This window comes from Apteryx rowi, unplaced genomic scaffold (genome assembly GCF_003343035.1).
Source record: "Apteryx rowi isolate R43461 unplaced genomic scaffold, aptRow1 scaffold_24, whole genome shotgun sequence".
In the NCBI taxonomy this organism is placed as follows: Eukaryota; Metazoa; Chordata; class Aves; order Apterygiformes; family Apterygidae; genus Apteryx; species Apteryx rowi.
This window is the reverse complement of record NW_020448752.1, coordinates 962,244-984,888: the sequence shown is the minus strand read 5'-3', so window position 1 is coordinate 984,888 and position 22,645 is coordinate 962,244. Positions and strand designations below refer to the sequence as shown.

General features: G+C 41.4%; 1 long non-coding RNA gene across 1 annotated transcript in view; it reads left to right on the top strand.

Annotated features, from left to right (window-relative positions):
* Nucleotides 1–303: 303 nt before the first annotated feature.
* LOC112966345 overlaps nucleotides 304–22,645 on the top strand; it is a 36,837-nt gene continuing 14,495 nt past the window's right edge. The window contains exons 1-2 of the long non-coding RNA XR_003253579.1: nucleotides 304–409; nucleotides 1,064–1,183. This is a non-coding gene — a long non-coding RNA (uncharacterized LOC112966345). The remainder of the gene's footprint in view (nucleotides 410–1,063; nucleotides 1,184–22,645) is intronic.

Genomic DNA, 22,645 nt, shown 5'->3' with positions numbered 1-22,645 from the left:
GCGCAGGGCGAGGGGAGTTGGAGCGGACCTGCCGCCGCTGCCGCCCCCTTCCCCTATGCTCGGGCCACAGTTTCCTCATGGGCTCCGGGCTTCAGCCATCTTTGCTGTGGGCTGCACGGCTTCAGCCCCCCCCTCACTTTAGCGGAGGCGGGCGCCATCTTGAGTGAGGGCCCAGCCGCCTGTGAGGGGCGGGAGCCCATTTTGAGTACTGGCGCGCGCGGCGGCGCCCGCTCAATGCCGCAGCGCGGCCGCCAGCGGGCGCGCTCGGCCCGCGCTGCCGCCGCTACGGGGGCCCGGAGGGGCCGCGCGCCCCCCGTCCCGGAGGCTCGCGCGGAGACCGCAGCCCTCGCCCGGAGCCGCCTCAGATAACGCTGTTCAGATCCTCCGACGGTGTAAAAGGCCTGTGGAGGTGTCACGAGTGACGTCTCGTTTGGTTTTGGCCCCATTTTAGGCGTGACGGGCAAGCGGCCTGCTGAGCCGAGCCGCGGCTTGGGGAGGGCGAGAGCTGCCTTGGGCGGCCTCACGGCGAGCGTCACCCGAGGGGCGACGGTTTCCCCCGCGTCAGCCTGGGCCCGGCAAGGACGCGGGCCAGATCCTGCTCCTTGGTTTGGGGGAAATCCCTGGCAGCCGCCCCTCAGGGCTCCTGAGCCCCGCAAGGGCACCCCAGCTCCTCTGCCAGCCCCGGGGCTCGCCYCATCTGCCCGAGTCAACTCGGAGTTCAGCAGACGAAGCTAACAAGCAAAACACACTGTTAAACTAGCTTGGCTCTACGGCTGTCTCACTGCGAAATCAAAAGTGCCACAACTAGCTGGGAGGAAGGGGAAGGCAGAAAGTTAATAACATCTCTATTAGCCCTGGATGAGTCAGGCTCACGCACATGAGGTGTAGCATTACCGTAAGGAGGGTTTGTGCCCTCCTTTCACTTGTCAACAGTCACGTCTATTCCTGAGTGTTCTAATTCTAGTAACGTTTTAAACACTTGCACAGGGGAGTGGTCTAAATGAGCAAGATAGTTTAGGTTGGTGCATTACAATTCAGCTGAAGTTGATACTTATCTTCCTAGGTTAACGTGGAGACCAGAGAAGGTTTTTTCACATATTGAAGTGACTTTATGGATTTATGTTACGCACCGTTCTAACTTGTCAACTGGACCAGATCATAAACCAGTCTTTTCACAAAAACTGTAAGCCACTATTTCCATTATACACTTCTGTTTTTCACTATACTGCTTCTAATCTACAAGAAATAAGGCTTTTAAGTTTGAACATTTTAGGCATTATTATCCCTTCATTTAATCTCCCAAGGGACTCGAGAGCTGAGATGAAAAGGAACACAGGTTTCTGTAACCRTTATCTCACGCTCCCTCAGCTTGTAATAGACCACAAAAGTCCAATGCCTCACTGTTCTGCTGCTGTCAACACCTTACACTGAAAACCAATGGCAAAGCGTGTGCTTCCACCCCATCTAGTAACAGACTTGCATAAGATAATAGGCCAAGGGGAAGACATCTCCAGCATGAATCTAAAAATCCCTACCTGCTGATAATCTGTATGGGCATCACTGATATGGAACTTGCTACTTTTTGTGCACAGGCACATTAAAAAATAAGTTGTTAGAAGGAATTACTCAGAAGTAAAATGCCTGCTTAGGAGGTATATGCATCATGGCACTAGTCTCAGTGATAGGACTACTTTTCCTAAAGGCCAGAAGCCTATTATGGACTAAAAAGTTTGTGGTGAATACACTCAGACACCTTTGTTTTGTTGCAGAAGCTACCTAATAAATGGCTTCTGGAAAGCAGATTTTGCTGATGTTATGATTAAGGATGAGGAAAACCTCTCCTGAGAACTGTATTTGTTCCAGCTCCTAGCACTGAGTTTGTGTGACATCAGGCAAGTCACTTGACCCAAACTTTTCACAGGTGGTCCTTATAGTTTGCATTTTCAAAGCACTTGAGAACAGTATGGGGCTGATTTTCAGAAGCACTAATCATTCATTGTTTTAATTGAGATGAATGATAGGAGCTTTGAGGATCAAATGCTAAATAGTGTTAGGAGCTCATGCTGTGTCGTAACAGGAAATCTCAGTTTGGGCACTATGTTAGTGCATCATTTATCCCCACTGTTTTCGTGGGAATCTAACACTGCCTCAAGGGTTTATGGAGATACATTTATTAATGTCTGTAGAACACAGACTGTTAAAAGAGCACAGTAGAAAAGCAGAAGGGAATCCATTCAGTAAGCATTATGCAGTATTCATACAGTGAAGAAAGTATCTTTTAGGGAACAGTATCATGATATATCTAAAGCTGTACTAATGCAGACATGCAAGAGTTTTCTGTGGCTGCCTGCAAAAGGGGATTCCAACAGACAAGTCCTGCTTTAGTTTGCAAAAAAAGTAGTTATAAGATTCTCTGATATTTCTGTTACAGACATCTGCTCAGTATGATTTATTTGCTGTTGTTCACTGGTGCATTAGAGGACTGAAGTAACTGTTTTCCTTCAGATGAAGCTTTTTTTTTTTTGAACTTAAACTAGTTTAGAATTTCAAGATGTTTATCACTTGCCATTTCTTAATTGCCTTATAGTTGCAGACTTAACTGAAGCCAAAATATTAAGTATTACATTTAAAATCTGATAGAAGGTGTACTCATAATTATTGATCTAAAAAAAATGTAGTTTAAGATTATCTACAAAGGAATCTGATTTAATTATAATGGAACTGTTGTTCTAGTCCCTTTCCTTCATATACCTAATTAACTTTATTAGAGGTTTATAGCATAGGTATAGCTTTCTGAATAAGACAGTACTGATACTCTACACAGCTTCAGTTGCTCTACATTAAAGCATATATTCAGAGTGGTAGTAGTGGTCTGTGCTATCCCCTGGCCAGTGTTGGTGTCTTCCAAGAAGAATATAGTACTTTTCTTCTCCATAAGCGTGGAGACCTATCTGCCACTTACCTTAGTTCTATGACATTAACTTTTGTATTTAGCCTTTTTCAGTTGATTTCTAACTTTTAAAACATACCATTATTTTGGCGCAGGAGAATATACCCTTGCAAGGAAATGTTTGCTCATGGCACGTCTCATTTCAGTTCAAAGTTACAGTTACTGTAGAATTGCACTTTTTCCTTTCCAGGGTATAAAATTGGCTGTAAGGTCACTACAATAAGGCACACTATAGAAAACAAAATCCATTTGTTGCTGAAGCTACCTTTCTTTTCTCATTATTGTTTCAGAAGCCTTACATAAATTAGTTACAGCTTGCCAGTTTTACTGTTAAACCACAAACTTCATTATAACACTGAGGATCTAACAGCATTCTAGATAGAATAAAATTTGGGATCAGTGTTCATGTCAAAAGCTAAGCTTAAAAAAGTGCTTGACAAAGTAAAATTTAAGTGTGAAGCTATAACAAAAACACTCTTTAGGGGATCACTGCCAGCACCTGGGCACCTAACTTACAGCACTAAAAGTTCCGTGTTTAATAAGCACCAACACAGATAATGCTTCAAGTCAGTTCTTATTCTAGAAATACCACTTCTGATCCCCTGCTAGCCTCATCACTGATGGGATGCTGCCATCTCTGTTTTATAATTCTGAGAAAAGAGTACAAAGACTTATAATTCTGATTTACTATCATTCCCTTGTTCTCAGATAGGTTACTTGAGGACAGGTGATACTTTTGAGAGCCATGATGTCAGTGATGTGCTGCAGTTATTAACACTCCCAGCAAACTTGCAGGGGTACTGCATTTTTCCTCCTAGCACATACAAGTTCTCATTATTAGAAAGGTTCACAGAACCGTTGGAGTACTTCCTCTGCTCTTAGGAGAAACTATTCAGTTGTGTTAGACACCMCTACAAAAGCAACTTTCCTACAAATGTAATTTTCTTACATTTTGTATTTAATAAYTAGCATAATCTATTAGCTTAGTAATTAGAAACCAAGAACCCTTCCCCCCCCCACACACACTGTGATACACTTACCAGACAGAAGCAGCTTCTTGTTTCAAAATCCCTACTGTATATAGGCAGCAGCTGTTTGCCATTGCCAAATTTATATGACCAGCCTCCAAATCACTGTGCTGAGGGTAGGTTTATATAACAGGCCCTTGCTAGGGAGGGTTGGCTAATTCAGTAGGGGAGGTGGTGTTTGTGCTTCTTTAGGTGGCTGGGGTATAGCTGTCTTGTGGAGAGGCTACTGGGCAGAATTATTAGCAGTTAGATGTTAATTTTTTTTTTTAAGCTGGGTGTAGAATAGTTTTCTTGAGTTTCTTTGTTCCCTGTAAGAATTTTTTTTCCTGACCATGTTCACTATTTCCCRTACCTATTTAAGGCTTTATCAACAGCAAATATCTTTGCTTAGGTAAAGGCTCCACTTAATTCTTTAATATAGCTTTAAGATTTCAGCAGTAGTGAGATGCTTTGGTTCTGTTTTGTGTTTTCCTGCTTGGCCATTACAGATACCTACTGTGAGTTCCCATAATGCTCTGTTTTGATAACTCCTATACATAATTGCTTCTGAGCCTTTAACTAGTGCAAAGGGTTGTGGGGGATTTCTAGCTTGTGGTCTATGTTTGTTTTTTCCCTTTGCATTTTCTTAGGCCTGCTTTGCAATCARCATCTCTGGGGCTTGTTTTCTAGCTGTGTGTGTTTTTTTTGTTCTGTGTTCAAGGCCAAACTGCTTTGTGCTTTGGGTGGGAAGGAGGAGGAAAAAAGTGTCTCTTAAACTGCAGAAGGTGTTTGTGCAGYAGTAAGGAGACTGTTTTCTTGATTTTGGATGCTGGGGGTGAAGGGGGAGGCTTTTATTTTTTTCCCTTGAAGGCAGGAAGGTGCAAATATGGCCTCTTTAACTAGCCTCATCTATGGTGAGATCTCCCCCTCTGGAACCCAGGCTGCAGGAGATGCTTGCTGGTTGTTCAGATGGAGCGGCTGACAATATGGTGAGGCTTGGCTCTGTGGCTGAGCTGATCTAGTAAAGAGGTGCTGCTGGAAGATATAGTTTGGGGCTCTTTCTCTTTCCTGGCTTCTGCTATGCTGGCTTTAGTGCTTATCTGATACCACAATCATCTGACTCAAGRAGTTAAACTAGCAGAAAACTACTTATGTTCTTGTTATTAGTTACCTGAAAACAGAGAACTTGAACTTGTTGTGGTGTTAGAAGAAATGAGAGCATGTGATGAGCAGATGAGGGAGAAAGGTGCAACCATTTTGGTGGCAGTGAGCTGTTAAGAGAGACTCAGCAGAAGGCAGAACAAAATGTGAAAAGTGTAGGCTGCCAAAATCCGTTCCACAATAGTGCTTTGGCCTTTCCTGAGGGACCTGCTGCAAATGACTGGTTCTGGCAAATTAGAGCTACATCTTGTAGCTTGCACAGGCAAATACTATCCAAAATCAGAGTTTCTTTGCAGTCTGCTTGAAGTGGCTGAGCAGGTTTGAACTTTTAAAATAGCTAATACCCACTTCATTGAGCAAAGAGAACATACTGTGGGAATGTATTAACATATTAAATGGCTTGTACTGTAATATTTGAAAGCTGTATACATATGGGCTATCTCTGTTGGAAGTGCATTTTTAGTGGCTTGGGAAAAGATTTTCAAGTAGGCATGGTTATGATTTTCTTCTAAACTCATTAGCTCCCAGCTTATCTGCAAGCTTGTTCTAGCTGAGTTTCTATAGCTTTAATTGATAATAGGAAATAATGCTAAAATAAAAAGCTCATGCTTCTATGTTGCTCTGCTTTGAGGTAGTAAAGGAGCATAAATTTAGATGTTTCTCAGACTAGAAAAATAGTAACTTTGGAGACAATGGTACTTACAACATCATGTGCATATCTTTGAGATTAATCCAATGGRTTCAGACAGGTAAGATGTATAGATAAGAATAATAGATTTAATTCCTACCTATACAGAATTTTATTATCTATGACTTTTTTGCTTAACTCCTTCAAAAGATTGGAGGATTATAAGCAATTAACTTATTTTCATCTCACTCCAAGGTATTCTTTCACCTTTCTGAAGTATCACTAGCCTCTAGTGCACTGGCTAGCTGCCTGTTAGGTATYCATTGGCCTAACTGGTTTTTAGTGTCTGTTTTGCTGGTGTTAATTGATGGCTTGCCATGGATCAGCTTGGATCCATGTGTGGATTAGATGAACTTCTCAGTGTTTTCCAAACAGGTAAAGTCATTGTTCTGCTCTTGYGCCTCCTGAATGGTGGTTGCCACTTTTTCTAGTCCTTTTCCCCCCAATTTGCTTATTTCAGTCAAATGCAAAGSTCATGCAGTTAACTAGCTTATGGAGTTGAAAAAAAAAACGCTGAGTGCTTTCCCCACAATGTACCTATGATAAGATCTTAATTCATTTTTATGCCTTAGTTAAAAGTTATCCTTAAGTCTTGCTCTTAAGCCAAGTGTTTGTGATTTGGTGTCCAGAACATGGCTACAACATAATATGCATGAAGAAGTAAAAACAGACCTGTAATTCTTCTGTCTCCTATGTTGCGCTGGACATGGACATGCACTGATATTTGCTAAGAACTTCTAAGYATCCCTGCAAAGTGCTCACTAGATAAAATGTTTTTAGAGATCTGAAATATCTTTGTGGGACTTACCTTTACAAGATGTCCAGGTGCTCAGAAGAGATTCTGTTCTTGTCTGGCTGAACTGAACTAATCCATGGTTTACTGGAAGTAGATGTGTACAGTAGCTTTAGTATTTACTATGTTCTTGAAGTGGATCCACTGCTTTCTTGATGACTGCAGGGTGCTGCTGATATGTGAGGGTTTGTCCTTATCTCCAGCATGGGGAAGAAAAGAAGCACACCAGGAAAAGATCTTAGGAGCAAGTCCTGAGAGTACCCTTCAGTGGATGAAATGGACACTGAAATGAAAAAATACCACTCTTCCTGATAAGTTCATGGCTTGGATATTTATATTGCCTTTATGCTTGTAGCTACCGTCACAGAGCTGTGTCCTGTTGCATTAGATATCATACAGCTACAGGGTAAAGGTGATCCTTGCCTCAGGTGCTTGGACTTGCTTATCTTGTCAGATACAGTTACAGGCAGATGGTTACAAGGAACTGACACGCACATCTCAGCGTGAAGGGCATTTCTCTTGGCACTCTAGCTATTTAATCACTGTCAAGCTTTGTTTATTGGTTCTGCAGAATTTCAGAAGCCTAGTGAATGAGTACTGCATATATTTGTGAGACATTCCCCATGTGTGAGGGCTAGCATGGGAGAAAACAAAACATGCTTGTCTGAAAAAACAAAAGAAGTGATGAGGGCAGAGGAGGGTGTAGGAGAATGCATTTGGGAGGAATATGAATGGAATAAGTTCAAAGAAGGATGCAGCAGTGACAAACTTAAGCTGAGAGTTCTAGTTGTGTGCCAGGATGTTAGGAATAAAACTGCAAGAGGTAGCTGGGCTGTTGCCAGGGCCTTGTATCCAGACTGAATTGTCTGTAGCACTGGCATTCTGCTCCTGAATGCCAGTGGTAACTGGTGATCTGAAAAGAAACGAAGCTTGCAGGGAGCTCTGGGGTGCTTCAGAGTTCTGCTTGAGACTTCTGGGAACCCATGATTAGATGCAGTCATGATCTAGTCTTTGGGTAGAGGGGGCTGCTGTGAGATTCCCACCACAACATGGTCCGAATTGTCCCTGCCATGCTCTGTGACGCTACGGGGTGTTTGCTAGGTTCTCCTTATTGTCTTGGTTCACTTTTTGTTATGAACTGCTATGTTTCAACAGGAGCTAGACAGAATAAACTCTTCTGGGAGGATGTTATACAGGTTTGGCTAAGAATCCTTTTAACAGTTCAGTTTTAACTAATTTCAAGCTGTGATTTCAAAACACTCTTCTGCCCTGCTGTAGTGCAAATACTGGTGCTAACTTGCACCTTTTTGACAATCACTACTTCTGCAGCCTATAAGCTACTTTTTTAGGTGTCTAACTAAATACTACAAGTGTCCTGATTAGAAATGTAACCTAATGAAGATGCTACTTGAAGAGTTACTGCTACTGGAAGTGTATTTCCTTGAATTGAAGAAATCTATTGTGATGATGTCAACAGCAGGACTGCTAAATGCTGTTAAAGAAAACTTTTTTCTAACCACAAGCACATTATCACATCAGTCCTACTCTAAATATTGAAACACTGACTTTTTGAAAACAGTGACAGAAGTGTGAAGGAGAGACAAACCAGTACTGACTTCTGATAGGCACATCGCCAAAATTCACGAACATTGTTTGAGAGGATTAGATTTGCTGTAAAAGCACAAGTCAGAGTATGTTATGGTGAGGAATGAGGGGACAGATTAGAACTTTTGAAAGAGCACTACCTGGCACAGAAATAGTCAATTCCCTGGAACAAAAGAACTAAAACAGTGAGTGGAAGTGGCCAGCATCATCTTATTCAGACTGCAAGAGTTATYCCTTTGGGAAACATTACTGCTGTGTCCTGGCTAGTGGTGGGGAAAGCCAGTCTCTATATCTGATTAYGGAGCCTCAGCGTATCATTATGGAGGATGTAAGTCATAACCTTGCTTTAACTGGCATAAGTGGCTGTGCTGTCCAGAAAGAAAGCTTACAGAAAAACGACACAGTTAAGAGGTAAATGATGGAGGTGTTACTGTGTATGACAGCGTGAAATAAGAACTACAGGATTCTTGGGGAAAGCATTTGGGTTCGTTGCTTAGGTTGTGGCTAGCTGTGCACCACAATGCATTTAGCAGATTGAACAAGCAATGTCAGCAGATCAGCAAGTAAGTAGCTAGAGGCCTGTCTGTAGTCCCCATATGCACTGAGGGTATGAGTAACCTTATAAGTGAGAGGAGCAATGCAATTGCAGTGCCAGCTTGTAAATAGAAAAGGCAGTAACAAAAGCAATAAAGGTTGTAATAAAGAAGTAGAAATCAAGAGCTTTGGACTTMGCTGAGCTGCTGTAAGAAAGGAAGCTTGATGTCCACGATCAAACAGGTAATCCATTCTTGGGGGACGGCTGGCTCTTGATCAATAGGATAATGATTTGAGTAACTGATCTTGGTTGTTCTTATCCCATGCTTTAGTCCTTTCTTTGCTTTGGCAGAAAGGTGATCTGTCTCTATTCCTGCTGAAAGCATGGTACCTAAACTGTCAAATGGGGCATAGCAAGACTGTTGTTTGCTCAGAAAATGGTATGAAGATTTTCTCTAAACTATTAGTTCAGCTTTGTGGTGCTTCAAATTGAAGCATTTCATATGCTCTAGAACAATGAATGAGTTMTGCTTTAATGCCCATCTGTGCAACTCCCCTCCCCTAACTTTGCTATCACTGAAATTGCCAAAGGTGCAAGTGAGGAGTCCTCAAGAGCAGAGAAAAGTTTTGTTGCTRGAATTAGAACATTTACAGTTACTTATTTCCAACAACTGCTAGGCTGTACTAAGCTTTACTGCACAAAAATTACTGTCCTAGTTGAACCTTTCCTGCTTTTTCCTAATAAGTTTAAATGATAATTTAAAAAATGCCATTAAGAATGCCAGTTCTCTGTTCCCCCAAAATATGTATCTATTGGGAAAGAAGCAACTGTTTGAAACAAAYAAAGCCTTGTCTGTGGTAAATGTTTCATTTACCTGGGAGAGAGTGTTTGCCTTGAAGGGCTGCCCAGCAAAATGGGCTAAGCAGTGGTGTGATGTTCCTTTTGCGTGTCACATCCTTTATTTTAACATTATTTAGCACATTTGGTTGAATCGAGCAGAAACTGCAGTCCCACCCCATCTGGCATTATCCATTCATTTTCAGTGTGACCTTCTATGCTGAAGGCAATTCACTGGTTACGTGCAGGCTTCATTTTTCCCTCTCTTCTTACATTTTGAGAGAGCATGCTGAATATGAAATTAATGAATTAGACTGAATAGTTCCCAGCTGAGAGGCTCTGTAGAGTGTTCAAAAGCTGTTGATGCTATGATCTTTTGGGCTAGTATTAACTAATGCAGGAGAGAGTAATTAAAAGTGGATATGCATAGACTTTAAAACCTGAATGTTTCCTCACCCTCCAAAGCTGCTCACCCACAGGAGGCGATTCCTTCAGGGTAGGAGCAAAACCTAGTGGTACAAAATAGAGAACTGCAAGCCAGGAGCCTGGGTTTCTGCTCCTTGCTCTGCTTTGCTTTCTGGCAGAGGACTTCCAGTTTAGCTTCTCAGTGGTTTCTGTGGGAAGTTGATTTTTTGTACAGCTTAAGTATTCACCTTCAAACATGGCCAAGCTACTTGGAAAGTATTTTTGACTGGTTGGCGACAGAAGCTAAAAAATGTTCAATTTCATTCCATGGGCTCCATCAAACTAAAGATACGGTTTTCCTCCCAGCAGGAGTTTGGCATAGCCTTGCTATGCTGCCAGGCAATGCAAAGGGCATTGCTAGGACCGCACCATGTTAGTACGGTGCAAATGTCCCAGCCAAGTCTAAACAAACAGCACAGTGGGAAGTGAAGGGGCTCTGTACCTTGCGACAGATTCTTCTTTTGGAGAATACTGCCCTGCACAGCCCTGTGCTTAAAGTACCGCTTGGGAAGCTCGTGCTTTGACAGAAGGGCTGTGAAGTAGGTGGTCTAAGGAAAGCCAGCCTTTCCTGTGTGGACACGATGACTTTGAAAGTGAATGTGGGTGGACTAGAGCCTCTCTTAGCAGAAGACTGTGTGCATCCTCCAGAAAGACTATGCGCATAGTCCTGTGTAGTTTTAGCAGTCCTGTTCAATATACTTTGCAGCTTCCTCAGCCAGTCTAAGTTCCTGCAGTGTGTGAATCTAGCCCTGTACTTTCCAAATAAAGWTGCAAAATGTTTTGTATTAAAATATTCTGCTGCTACATTGGTGGCTTGCTAAATCTGCATTTCTATACGTCTTTGCGTGGAGGGAGGGATGTTGACAGGCTTCTTTCATGAAGTTATTCTTACTATATTTTAAATGTGCTATATTTGTGAAGTAATTTATAACACTGCCTGAAATTAATGCAGTTTTATATGTACAAGAAGCAAAAATGTGCCRGAGTTCACTAAACAGTTTGATTCTGAAACCTTAATCAATGTGGTATATTTTGTTGATACGTTGTTTACCTTTCTATGGCATGCTGGGAATCTGAAGCTTTATTCAGTAGGGAATATTCTCAGGCCACCTGATAATAGAAATACCAAGGTTTTATTTACACAAGTTCCAACATGCTTTTCCTAATTATGTAGAAAAGTTAGTGTCTCTAATGCTAAAGTATGTTTCCTCTGGAGAACAAACTACTTATTGCCTTGATTTGAAAGTCTCTATATTTAGAGCAGGAAAGAGTCCAATATTTGCGTCCTCCCAGAATCTAATATCAACAAGGTGAAATCCCACTTGTTTTAGTGTTGCAAATTGGCTTGTACTCAGGGGGCATTACAGCCTGAAAGCTTTGTGGCTAGAAATGATGGATGGTTGTGCGATTGGATAAATTGTGTTCCTTTTGAGATAGATAAAATGCAGTGCTTGTTATTCTAAACATGTAATGCCCTTGTGCTAAGTAGGATACTGCCCCCTTTTTAGCTCCTCTTTCCTTATGACCACTATTTAAAGGTTGTGGGAGAACAAATGATGCGGGCAATTAAKACATGCAGAAACACAGCAAGTTTTAAGGCTGACTTTGTCTTTAGTGGACTCTCCTGACTTTCAGTATAGTTATAACAGATTGGCCAGGTCTGAAGGACTTTTACAAGTCTGAATCCAGTGGTCTAGAGAGCACATCTGGCACTGATAAATGTAGCAATATTAGCAGAAGGAAGTGAGTTTATGTCCCATGGCTGAGGAATGCAGTCCTCCATTAACTCAAATAACCACAGCAGTAATATCGGTTTAAGCATCTAGGCTCTGCATACCAATGTGATTTATTCTTTACTTCTCTTCCTTTGCTCCAATCTCTGATCTGAAGAGCAAATTCTTTGATGTTGAGAAAACTGGTAAAGAAATGGCTAACATGGAATTAGGACTTCAGTGTTAAGGATAACATATTGGAACCCCTATAATGCAAAAATAAGTATTTTATACATCTTTACTTTGGAAATTTTTGCTACATGGTATTAAGTAGTGGGCAGAGGAAAATGAAATCATTTATATGTARCAGATCATGTAAATTAAATAACTTAATTCTGCTATTTTATTGAATATAAGAAAACCCAAGCTGGAATGCATTCAACCTTTTGTGTAAGTTTTGTTTTAGTGTTTCAACTTATTGTTTCTGGAGTTGTTTGATGGATTATTGCAGAAAATTCAAGAAAAATCATAGGGGAAAAGTTGCATGGAAAACTTAAGCCTAGCTATTAGCAGTGAGTGTCTGACTTATGGCACAATGAATATGGGCAGAAGTAAGGTGCTGTTCCAAATAGCTGCATTCCAGCCAGCAAAGCTCTCTGCATAATTTGGAAGTGCTCGTTTCATCAAATGCTGCTTAGTAGAGAGGTCCCTCTTTTGCTACAAAGCTTTCAGGCTCACAAAATGCATGCAGAGGCATTAGCTAAGGAGTAGACTATTTTATTAGCCTAAAATTTTATTCATAAACTGTCTTGAATGCCAAATGAATAGTTAGAGCTGCCTGAAGTAATTGGTTAAGAAAAGTTTGTAGAAGAGATTGATAAAACCTTTCAGTTCTCAGTGGAAAAGTATGCAATAAGAGTTGTGCAAGACCTGTTAGTGTTTCCTCCTAGCTAGATTAGAAAGGAGCAGTTCTGCTAGAATACTTGTATTTCAGACACATCCAGCTGAGGTGAGCAGCGTTTCTGGTCCTTTCCACCGTTCGAGAATTCTTGCTGGCAGGAAGCAGGTGGTGGAAGTGTCACTTGCAGGCCAAGCCAGGAGCGATCAGAGCTTGGACAACTGAAATTAAGACCCTGCAAATGCTGATTCAGCATCTTATGCCAGCTGAGATTGTGTGGATTAATTCAAATGATTAATCAAGATGCTTGACTGAAGGAAAGGGAGGAACTTCAGAACTTAGTGAAATTCTAATGTGTTTCACTACTTTGTTTTCATGTCAAATTTGAATGTTTGGAAAAATCCTCGATTTTGTTATCTGATACAATCTGGTAAACCCTCCTATTGAACCAACCCACCCTGAGCCTGTGCATTACTGCTGTGCATATTTTGGCTACATGGTTGTATCTCAGGGAAATAGTTCTTGATGTGGCTAGAAAATATCATTTGCGGATGCTAGCAGGCATGCATATACCCTATGGAATTACTTATCTTTGCATTTCCAACCCCCCAGGAGCAAAAATAACACCATAGCATGAATCTACTCAGCAGATCAGTTATAAGACTTTACATATATGCAAATTTCAGTATTTAGCAGTTGCCATAGTCTGTAAATTACCCTAATATCTCATGGAAGGGAGGTGGATACAACATCCAAGAGGCTGTTTCTGCCTTGACTCCTGTAAGGGTAGGAGACACCATGTATGGTGTGGAAGTGAAGAAATTAGCTAGGGCCATGTTACCTCCTGATCCTGTAGGCTGACATGTTCAAAGAGTTAAAGAACATAGTTATTTAGAAACTGTAGCTTACGGACAATGCTATTTATTTTTGTATATACACTTACCTTTTATAGTATGCTTTACCTTAAAAGGTATTTTGAAAGTTCACTTAAAACTTAGCAAAATTTGAAATAAAGGATTAGAATTCCAGCTCAGGCAAACTGACATGGCTGAAAATTTAGCTTATCTATCACCAGCAAGGTATCTCTGCCTTGATGTTTAGAGAAGATACATTGGAACAGCCTTGAATACAGCTTCCCCCAACTGAAGCCATAAGTAGTAGTGTATTCCTGAGAATTAAAGGTCTGAAAGTAATTTTTAAAAATATTTATTCTTCCCTATAACTGTAACTTTTGGAGTTACTTCCTCCTATAACTTTGAACAGAAGTGCTATTTGCAACTATACAAAGGAGTCTGCAGAATCCAGCAGGAAGTTGTGTTTTGGAGTCAAGGGTGTTGTCTGCAAAGGAATCCTTCTCAAATCAAGACTGTTAGCTAAGGCACTTTTTTTAGCTGTTTAGGGACATTTATGTCAATAATAATGTATAACTCTTTTAATTTGTGTGCATTTTGTAGGTCTTAGGTTAACTTCTGAACCAGGTTCCCAGGATGTTTGGTCACTTAGTTAAGAATCCTAGTTAAACTTAATATGACCTTTAGTTCTGTGGAATGTTTTAATGACTTGTTTATGAAAGGTTTTTCCCTTTGTGTGAGGCATAAATAATTGTGTTGCACTTCCTGTTTCTTCTTCGTCAAAAAAGACTCCAGATGCATAGTTCTCATAAGAATACTGGAATATAAGATATACCCCTTTCTGGGAGATAAGCAGATGGGAATTGGGTAGTTAATCCTGCAGTACTGTGTTTTGTAAAGAAACAGGCTATAAACAGGGGTACTTCAAAATCCACGCTTAGCTTGCCACGCTTAATCTGTTGTAGCCTGACTGCCAACTGAAGATTGATACTGTTGATTTGTATTGCTGATTGGCTGTAACCTTTATGCATCTAATCAATAAGCTGAGGTCATTATAGCCTTTTATTTGCATTGATTAAAATTGGTTTCTAATAAAATTTTTATGGCAGGAAGGGCAAGGCTTATGGAGTTTATTTTGACCATATGGAAGGAAAATGGAAAAAAAAAAGCAAAAACTTGGATATTCCTATCATAGGGTTTTGCTGTAAATTCAGTATGTGACTTAAGTAGAGATGGTAGGTAACAGTGTCACTAAAATGCTATGTCAGGTGGCTTTCAGCTTTCAAGAAAGAATAGTTGCATTCAGCAGAGGGGTAAAACATTTGAAATAGCTTCCTAAATGGCTTGGGGACTGAGAACCCAGGTGGTTCTTTCTGGTCCTTTAATTTGCTACCTCACTGTCTTGTATTAATGAAATACCAGAGTTATCCTTTCCTGTTCCCTTTGGACAAGGGCTCAGCTACCCATTTTATAAACCTTGAAGGGAATCCTATGAGGAGAGTAAATAGGGTTGTTGCTTTTTCTACAAGAGCATAGGATATTCCTGATACAGTTGGAAGTCAAAGGAGTCTTTTTGCCAACCTGTGCTGACAGTAAATGGGCTAATGTTCCCTTGTTACCTTTTCAAGTGGTGGTATGGATCCTGCTTGTGCACCAGGTCCCTTAAATCTTAGACAGCTGGTTTTCACTTCTGTGTGTATAAAGGTACATGTGTGTGAGTTTGAAGGCCTAGGGCCTAAAAAGGTAATGACATCCATGTACTAAGCTTCAGTCTGTGTGAATGTATTGGAAGAGATTCACCTGAGATTAAATGGAACTTGAAATAATGTTTAGCTGGGAAATGTATGGTGATCAGAATGAAGACAGTATCTGATAAGTTTCTTCAACATGGTGCTTTATTTTTATTATCAGATACTCAATGATTCTTCTGTGTACAATGTAGTATGTGCAGATGAGATTGCCAGATGGCACAAGACAAACTTGCATAGATCCTAGCAAAATAAATGACACTTCTTGCAGTGAAAGTCAACAACAAGCAGAAACACTTATTATGCATTGTTTTACGGTAATAGAATATTCACAAACATATAACAGATTCCAGGCGAATCTATTGCTGCCAGAGAAGGAGGTGCCAACATTTCAAAGCCTGACAAAATTTATATCCGAGGGTATTTAATTTTTCAATTCATCATTAAAYGATAACTATAATAACTCAAGCTCTCATTTGCAGGAAGTTGTAACTTCTGTCTGTTCTTTGAATAGAAGCCCTCTAAACAGAGACATGGATAGAAGTGTCAGACATAAGGAAGGATATACATAACTGGAAAGTAGTATAGGTCATCTTGAAAAGCTGCCAGGACCTTAAATTAAAGAGATTAAAGAACTGAGATCCTTATTCCCTGGGCATCTGTACAGCATCAAAAGGCAGATTATATTGATTCTTCTGACTTTGAGAAAACATTTGCTCTTAATGATGAAGTGAGAATTTTTTTATTCTGAATTTTGGTACTTTAAGGAGCAGCATACATTATCACTTACATTATCACTTGATTGCACTTGCCAGGAAATTAATAYGATGAAACCATTTAACATTGTACATACCAAGGGGGATACTTGCACAGTTCAGTTATAATCTGGGAAGGAGCAAAGTATTTTATATTAAAAGAAATCCAATATCAAATCATGCTTCTTAGCATGGATGGTGTGTGTGATAAGCTTGTGATTTTTAATTGCATAGCTTTTGAAAATTTTAAGAAATACTTGTGAGTAACTGCCAAGGTACTGTATTTGATAGTCTCCTCAAACAYTTTAACCCCTTCCCCCTCCTCTCCCCGCCAGTGCATATGGAGATGTTGTGCTGTCAGTTGGCAGGGTGGACATGGTGTAAAGTAGCGCTGCATGGAGATGCTTGTGCCTCCCAGACAGCATGGCTTGAGAAGCAGAAGCTGGGCAAGACTGAAACCATTCTCCAAAAGGCAGGACCCTGAACTCCTGGGGAAAAGTGTAAGAATGAGACAACATGGTGGCTGATACCCTAGGGCCGGGGAGGCAGGAGTAGGAGCTAGGAGCCAGGCTGGGAGCACAGGAGAGGACTTGCTGCAGGCTCAGGTGGACTGTTTTTCAGTCAACCTCCAGCTGGCCTTGATWTTCCTGTATATGCTGAGCAGTTCATGCTGCTTAAGCAACACTGACTCATGCAACCTCTTCTGTCTCAGTGTGTCATCCCATTGGGGAACTAACTCTCAGATATCTTTGAAGATATTCAGGGCAATAAAAGAGCCCTGAGACCCTTACATGTGACAGGACCCCAGAAACTGGAAGCAGGTTTTGTGGTAGGAGATGCTGTGTTGGAGACCTGATTAGGCATTTTTTATTTATTTATTTTTCCTGAGTCTGGTATCTTCCTAGTAATTAGTGTGTGGTCTTTACTGAAAGCCAATAGATGCTTTCTTACAGCAGGAATAAACACAGATATGCCTAAAGGCTTTTAGGTGAGATTAACAAGGATATGTAGGAGCATATAATGACATGCATGTGAGCAGTCTAGGGGGTCCCGGACTGCGGAGATGTGCTTGGGAGTACAAGCCACTGTTTGTAGTAGGTCAGTGTGGGAACCACAGCGCAAGCAAATAGCTTTTGGGAAGGATACCACTAGCAGGTGCAGCCAAGTGTCCTGCTGCAGTGGACAGATGGTGGTGATTCACTTCACAGATCAAAATAACCATCAGGGATGCAGGCATTATTTGAGATCTGTGTGCCAGTAACTAATATCTTAGGAGCAAATGACCAAGCAGCTGATCTTTGAATCTTGTTTAGGTACCTAAAGGTGAAGTGTCTCTAATGGGATTAAAAAAAAAAGCACCTAAGAACAATGTGAATCTCTTGCTTTTTGAAACCAGACAGACTGGGTGCTTTTTAGTATMTTAGTCTAGTAACCAGCTTGTGGTTTTTAGCAAGCTGCTATGGTCCTTTCCTGTGACTGTTGTAGCTCTTTGGAACAAAGTGGTGCTGCTTGACACTGTTCTCCTTGTCAGGGTCTGTCATTCCTTTGCTTCTGACGAAGTGATGTGAGCACAGAAACCGAGTGAGCCAGAATCATGGCACCAGCTGAGTGTTGTACTAGTGCCAGTCCAGCCAGCTAGGTAATATATAGCATTCTTGAAAGTGCTAGAGCAGCTCGATAGTGTGCATCCCGCTCTTCTGCGTGTGCTGTGTTAGCCAAAGCCATGGATAGCTTTTGATTGGGCTTTTGCATCAGAGTTTTTCCACATGCATGGAAAAAGGTCTCTCGGGACATGTTTCTCCCTGAATATCTCCATCCATACTACCCAGGAGCTAACCTGTTCTGTCATAACTCACCCTGAGTCAACAAAAGATCGAAGCTGTTTTCCCCCAAGGTTTCTGGGAAATGTGGAGACACAGGGCCAAAAAAGGAAGCTGAAGGATATGCTGCCTGCAGGGCAGCAGAGTTTTCTGGTTTTACTGTTTCTCGCTGCTTCAGCTGTCCTTCCACTTTCCTGGATCCTGCAGGTAGCATGGGCCTAGAAGCACATCCCTAGGAGTAGTGTTCTGTAGCTGTGGTCCCTTCCCTATGGGTGAGCAGAAGTCCTAAAGATCACCCATATCACCTGCTAGAGTGGAGATAGCTGGGCGCTACATAATTGCATTACAAAGGTGCTCTTCCAGGATAAAAGCATGTATATTTTATGCACCAGGCAGCATTGCTTTCTATAGGTGTGACAATGTCCAGGGTAAGATTGCTTCTTTTATCTCTTCAAGGTCCCTGTGTATCTCTGGTTCTGGGGTACACACAGCAGGCAAACAACTTCTGCATATGTTTTCCTGCCACCAGAGATGCAGTGGGAACGTGTGGTCCACCCATCAAGGGGTGAATGACCTAAGTGGATTGTTAATGACATAAAGTACTTCGAAACTAGCTGAGTCTTGAAATCAGTGGAATCCTTGCTGTATTGCACCAAGGCCAGAACATGGTGGTGAAAAGCACTGCGCGCTAATATGACAGTATAAAGGCTAAAAATACCTGCAATGTACTAAAGTACATAAAGACTGTAAAGGAAAGGTAATAAACAGTAGAAGGAGCAGGGCCTACTTGTTCCTCTCCTTGGATTTACTGTCAGTGTTGTGATGAAGCACCATGGCTGGCAGTCGTTGTTTTGCCAGAGACATCAGGCCATCTGAGATCCATGCAACTTTATTTTTCCCTTCTTTTGGCTTTTAATTGATTTACCTCTTAACCTTACACATTACACCTGCCCTTAGGCACCATTGTTAAACTGCTGTTCAGTTTACCTTGTTTTCTGCAAAATGTTTTGAATTATGTTGAAACTGTTCTGCAAAAGCCCTGTGTTGTTCCTGAGCTTCTCAGCAGTGCAAGCTGCTGACTGGCTTGCAATAGGAAGGCAGATTCAGAGCACTATTAATGCGTTTTTCCATGTCTGCAAGGCAGGGAAGACACAGGCAGGGATTTTAACTTTTCTATTAAGCCATTGGAAAATGTTAAGTGGACAAACTTCAAACACTTCTGGTGAGACTGTCCCAGGAGTTTCAGAAATCTACTGAATAAATTGAGTAAACTGTGCTGTTGAACTACTGAACAAAAAAGCATACCTGTGTACTAGTTTGATATTTTTATTAGGATTAGCAAGAGATTTGGGAGCATTTACTTATTTGTCATTCTTTGTACTTTACTGTATGTTTCTGCTGCAACATACTGCCCTAATTCAAAAATCCCAAACTGAGTAAGAAAGTACTGCTTTCACTAGAAAAGTTGTTGTGTTGGGTACTGGACTGCTCCCACCTGATGGTGAATGTGTCTGAGTCACAAAATGCTAACAAAATTTGCTAAATGGTGCTGAATTTACAGAATTAGTTACAAAGTGGTTGTAACACCATAATTTTTAAGTCMGATTTTTTTTTCCTCTTGAAACATAACGGATGGAGAGGCTCCAGCTCTTTGAACAACCAGTGATTAAATTTACAGAACTGATTTTACTTTTCTCAGCTCCAGCCACTTTATCTCCGACTGGGTGGTCCCCCATGGTACTGAGCTGTTTGACAGCTTTCGGCATCAGGCTAGCTGTTGTTTTCATGTCAGACTGCATCTTCCCAAGGTAAGAGTCACGTGTAAAATCAACAATTTCTTGTCAGGGTATTTTGGARGACTGCACTTTTTTTTACCCTGGATCAAAGTCAGTTGGTGTAACTAGCCCAAGAATGTAGTTATGAATTAACATGAGTGATCATAGCTCTGCATCAAGGAACCTAGGGCATGCGTAACCTGAAGGAGATGCTAGTATATGTCATTAGATTGGATAGGAGGGATTTCAAGTATGCATTTTATTTGTATTTGAAAGTCACTCTGCAAAGTTTGTTATTAGGGAGCATCTTCCAGAGATTCAAAATACTGCTAAGAATAACAATTCCTGGTCTATTAGTTTTTTCTCAAATATGTTATCAATAACTTCTTTCACCCCATTATCATATGCAAAAATTGAAGCTTCTGAAGTGAATGCCTTGAATGAAGGGGCTGGCTTCAGCGGAAAGGGCAGTGCATCTGACATAGCCGGCTCTCCTGCCCCGTGTGCATGGATGCTCGGGGGAATGGCTGCGCGAGTGAGCTGCCTACAAGGTACCGTAGGGAAATGGCACTTCCGYGAGAGTGCAGTGGAGGCAGATGTTCTTGCACTTTGTTTAGTTCTTCCAGTTCTTTGCTAGTCCTTGTAATAACTGCGTTAGGTTATCCTGGTACCCAAGTACCTTTTTTGTGTGAAAGTTGAAGTGCCATATGCACAAGTCTCAGCRCCCTACTGTTATGCACCATGTGGGGAAAGTGAGAAAGCTAGGTCAGTACAGGTGTGTTTTACAGTCTATAGGGTGATGCCAGTTTTCTGCTGTTTAATGTCTGCGTTCAAAACAGTGTGCAATTTCTAACCCACGTTAAATGGGCTTTGAAGAAATGACTAAGGCCAAGGAGGAAAGCAGTTAGCTAATCTATGGCTTCAGTGAGAAGCTAACCGAAAACTTAGCGTGGGCATCGTTCCAGGTAGATTCAGTGGAGACATACAAATGCACTCTTTCTGTAGCTAGAGTGAATGTCTTCTCTTGCAACAGAAGACATCTCTCACAAAAGATAATATGTCTGGTGTAATCAGCAGTTCTGCCAATTATAGCTTAGCTTGCAATACTAGTGTCTTTGACAGCCCAATTCTCTATATGAAACTTCTTGTACTACATATCACCTGAACGACTAATTCTTTCGCAATTAAATTTTCCTCCCTAAGGAGTCCTGTCTTCTGTGCAGAGTTTATAGATCACACAAGCAGGAGAGGAAAAAATGCAGAATGCAGCTAGGAAGTTCAAATAAAAGTACAAATGACCCAGGTCATTTAGGAAATGCTCTGATCTAGTGGGCAAGGTGCTAGTAGAAGCGTCAGCTCAGCCTGTGTGTACGCTGAAGTTGCGACTTGAAGGCTTTGTTAAAGTGCCGGTAATCAACGCACATCCCCATTTGTGAGAATGGTAGAGCAGAGCTGGCACTGCACCGATGGTAAGTTCATTCTTCATTATTGTATTACTTCTGCTTCTCTAGGCCCAGTAACTTAGTGCCCCTTCTCATTTTCTTTTCTTTTTTAGTCTTCCCTCATTTTTCAGGTTTGTTCCAAACCTTTGCCTGTCTCTTCCTTTATTCCTCCCTGTTGACTTTCTGTGCCACTTTGAGGTTAACTGTTGAGATAAAGCCAAACTTACAGTTCTTCCTGAGACCGCTGTTTTTTAGGGACTATTATTTATGGAAAACAAAAGCATAAGAGGCAGCCCAAACAAGTGTGTGACTGTTTCTCCTGGGCAAAGGCATGGTCAGGATTTGTGTAGGTTGTCTTGTGTCAGCTGAGCACAGTACCTTGGTGAGAACTGGGGCTGGATCCCTGGGTTTTGCACCGAAAGTGAGCTTCCAGCTACCTCGGTTATCTTAGGGTGCCTGGGTATCAGGCAGCTCTTGGTTTTCTGTTCCAGAGTCTGACAAAAAGCCTTTTCCCCAGAGTGGGAAATAAGCTTTAAACTTCATTCTGCTGCTATGACCACTGTTTTCCGGTAGACCTAAGGGTCTATTTTAAAGTGATACGCGTTATCTCCCAGACCTGCAGCGATGTGTGGGTTACATGGAATGATTTTTGTTACTGGTGCTCTGCTGCTCTAAATAAGAGGTGAAACTGGAAGAGGAATGGGACTGAGATCTGAGCCAGGAGATTGTTGCTACAGACTGCTTTTGCTGGAAGTCAGAGCACAGGAGTGTTAGCAAATAAGGAGGTTTTGGATGAGAACCCAGTGTATTTACAGAAAAGAATTATGGTAGTAACTCTGAGGTGCTGTGGCTGCAAGTATTAACAGTATTCCAGGGGACAGTGTGTTACAGGGCTGTTTCTGTGGGCTGCCAGTAGCCCACAGTGGGGTTTTTGTTTTTCTGTGCCACTGGGAGCAGTGCGTAGATGTGCACAGTGTTATGAAGAGAACGTGGGGCTGAGCAGGAGACAGGCATGCAGTCACCCTGCAGTCCCCATGGAAAGGACGCTCACTTGACTCATCTTGAAACGTGCTTTGAACCTGAAGCTCTGCTTTGATTTGGTCATCTTCTACTTAGAAAAGCTTCATGATTAATAGATCTCAAACTATATTTTAAAGCTTGTATCTTTAAAAAGATGATACAATCACAATGTATAGTCAGCTGGTTAACAGGCTAAGTCAAACCCCCAAACTCCTCTATCACTTATCAAGAATCTGATCAACTGATCACTGAATACAAAATGCAAATCCTATTAATTTTGACAAAGTGTCTTTTGCAGAATATAGAGGAGGTCTATATGGATATCCAAATTCAATGTAGTGAATAGCAATTTGATTTTTATAATCCCTCTACTTAGCATAATTCCAGGCAACAGAATTTGTTGGCTGAAGTGTGCAGGGAGTGTTTTTCTTTCCATTATACTTACTTGCATTACAGGGTGTTTAACTCCTTAGGTAACCTGTGTGTGATGATAACTGTCATGGGCTGAACAAAGGCTTCGGTACCTGTTTTGTCCCAACAAAGGTTAATGAGAAGTTTACCACTTAGTAGGAAATTCCTGGCC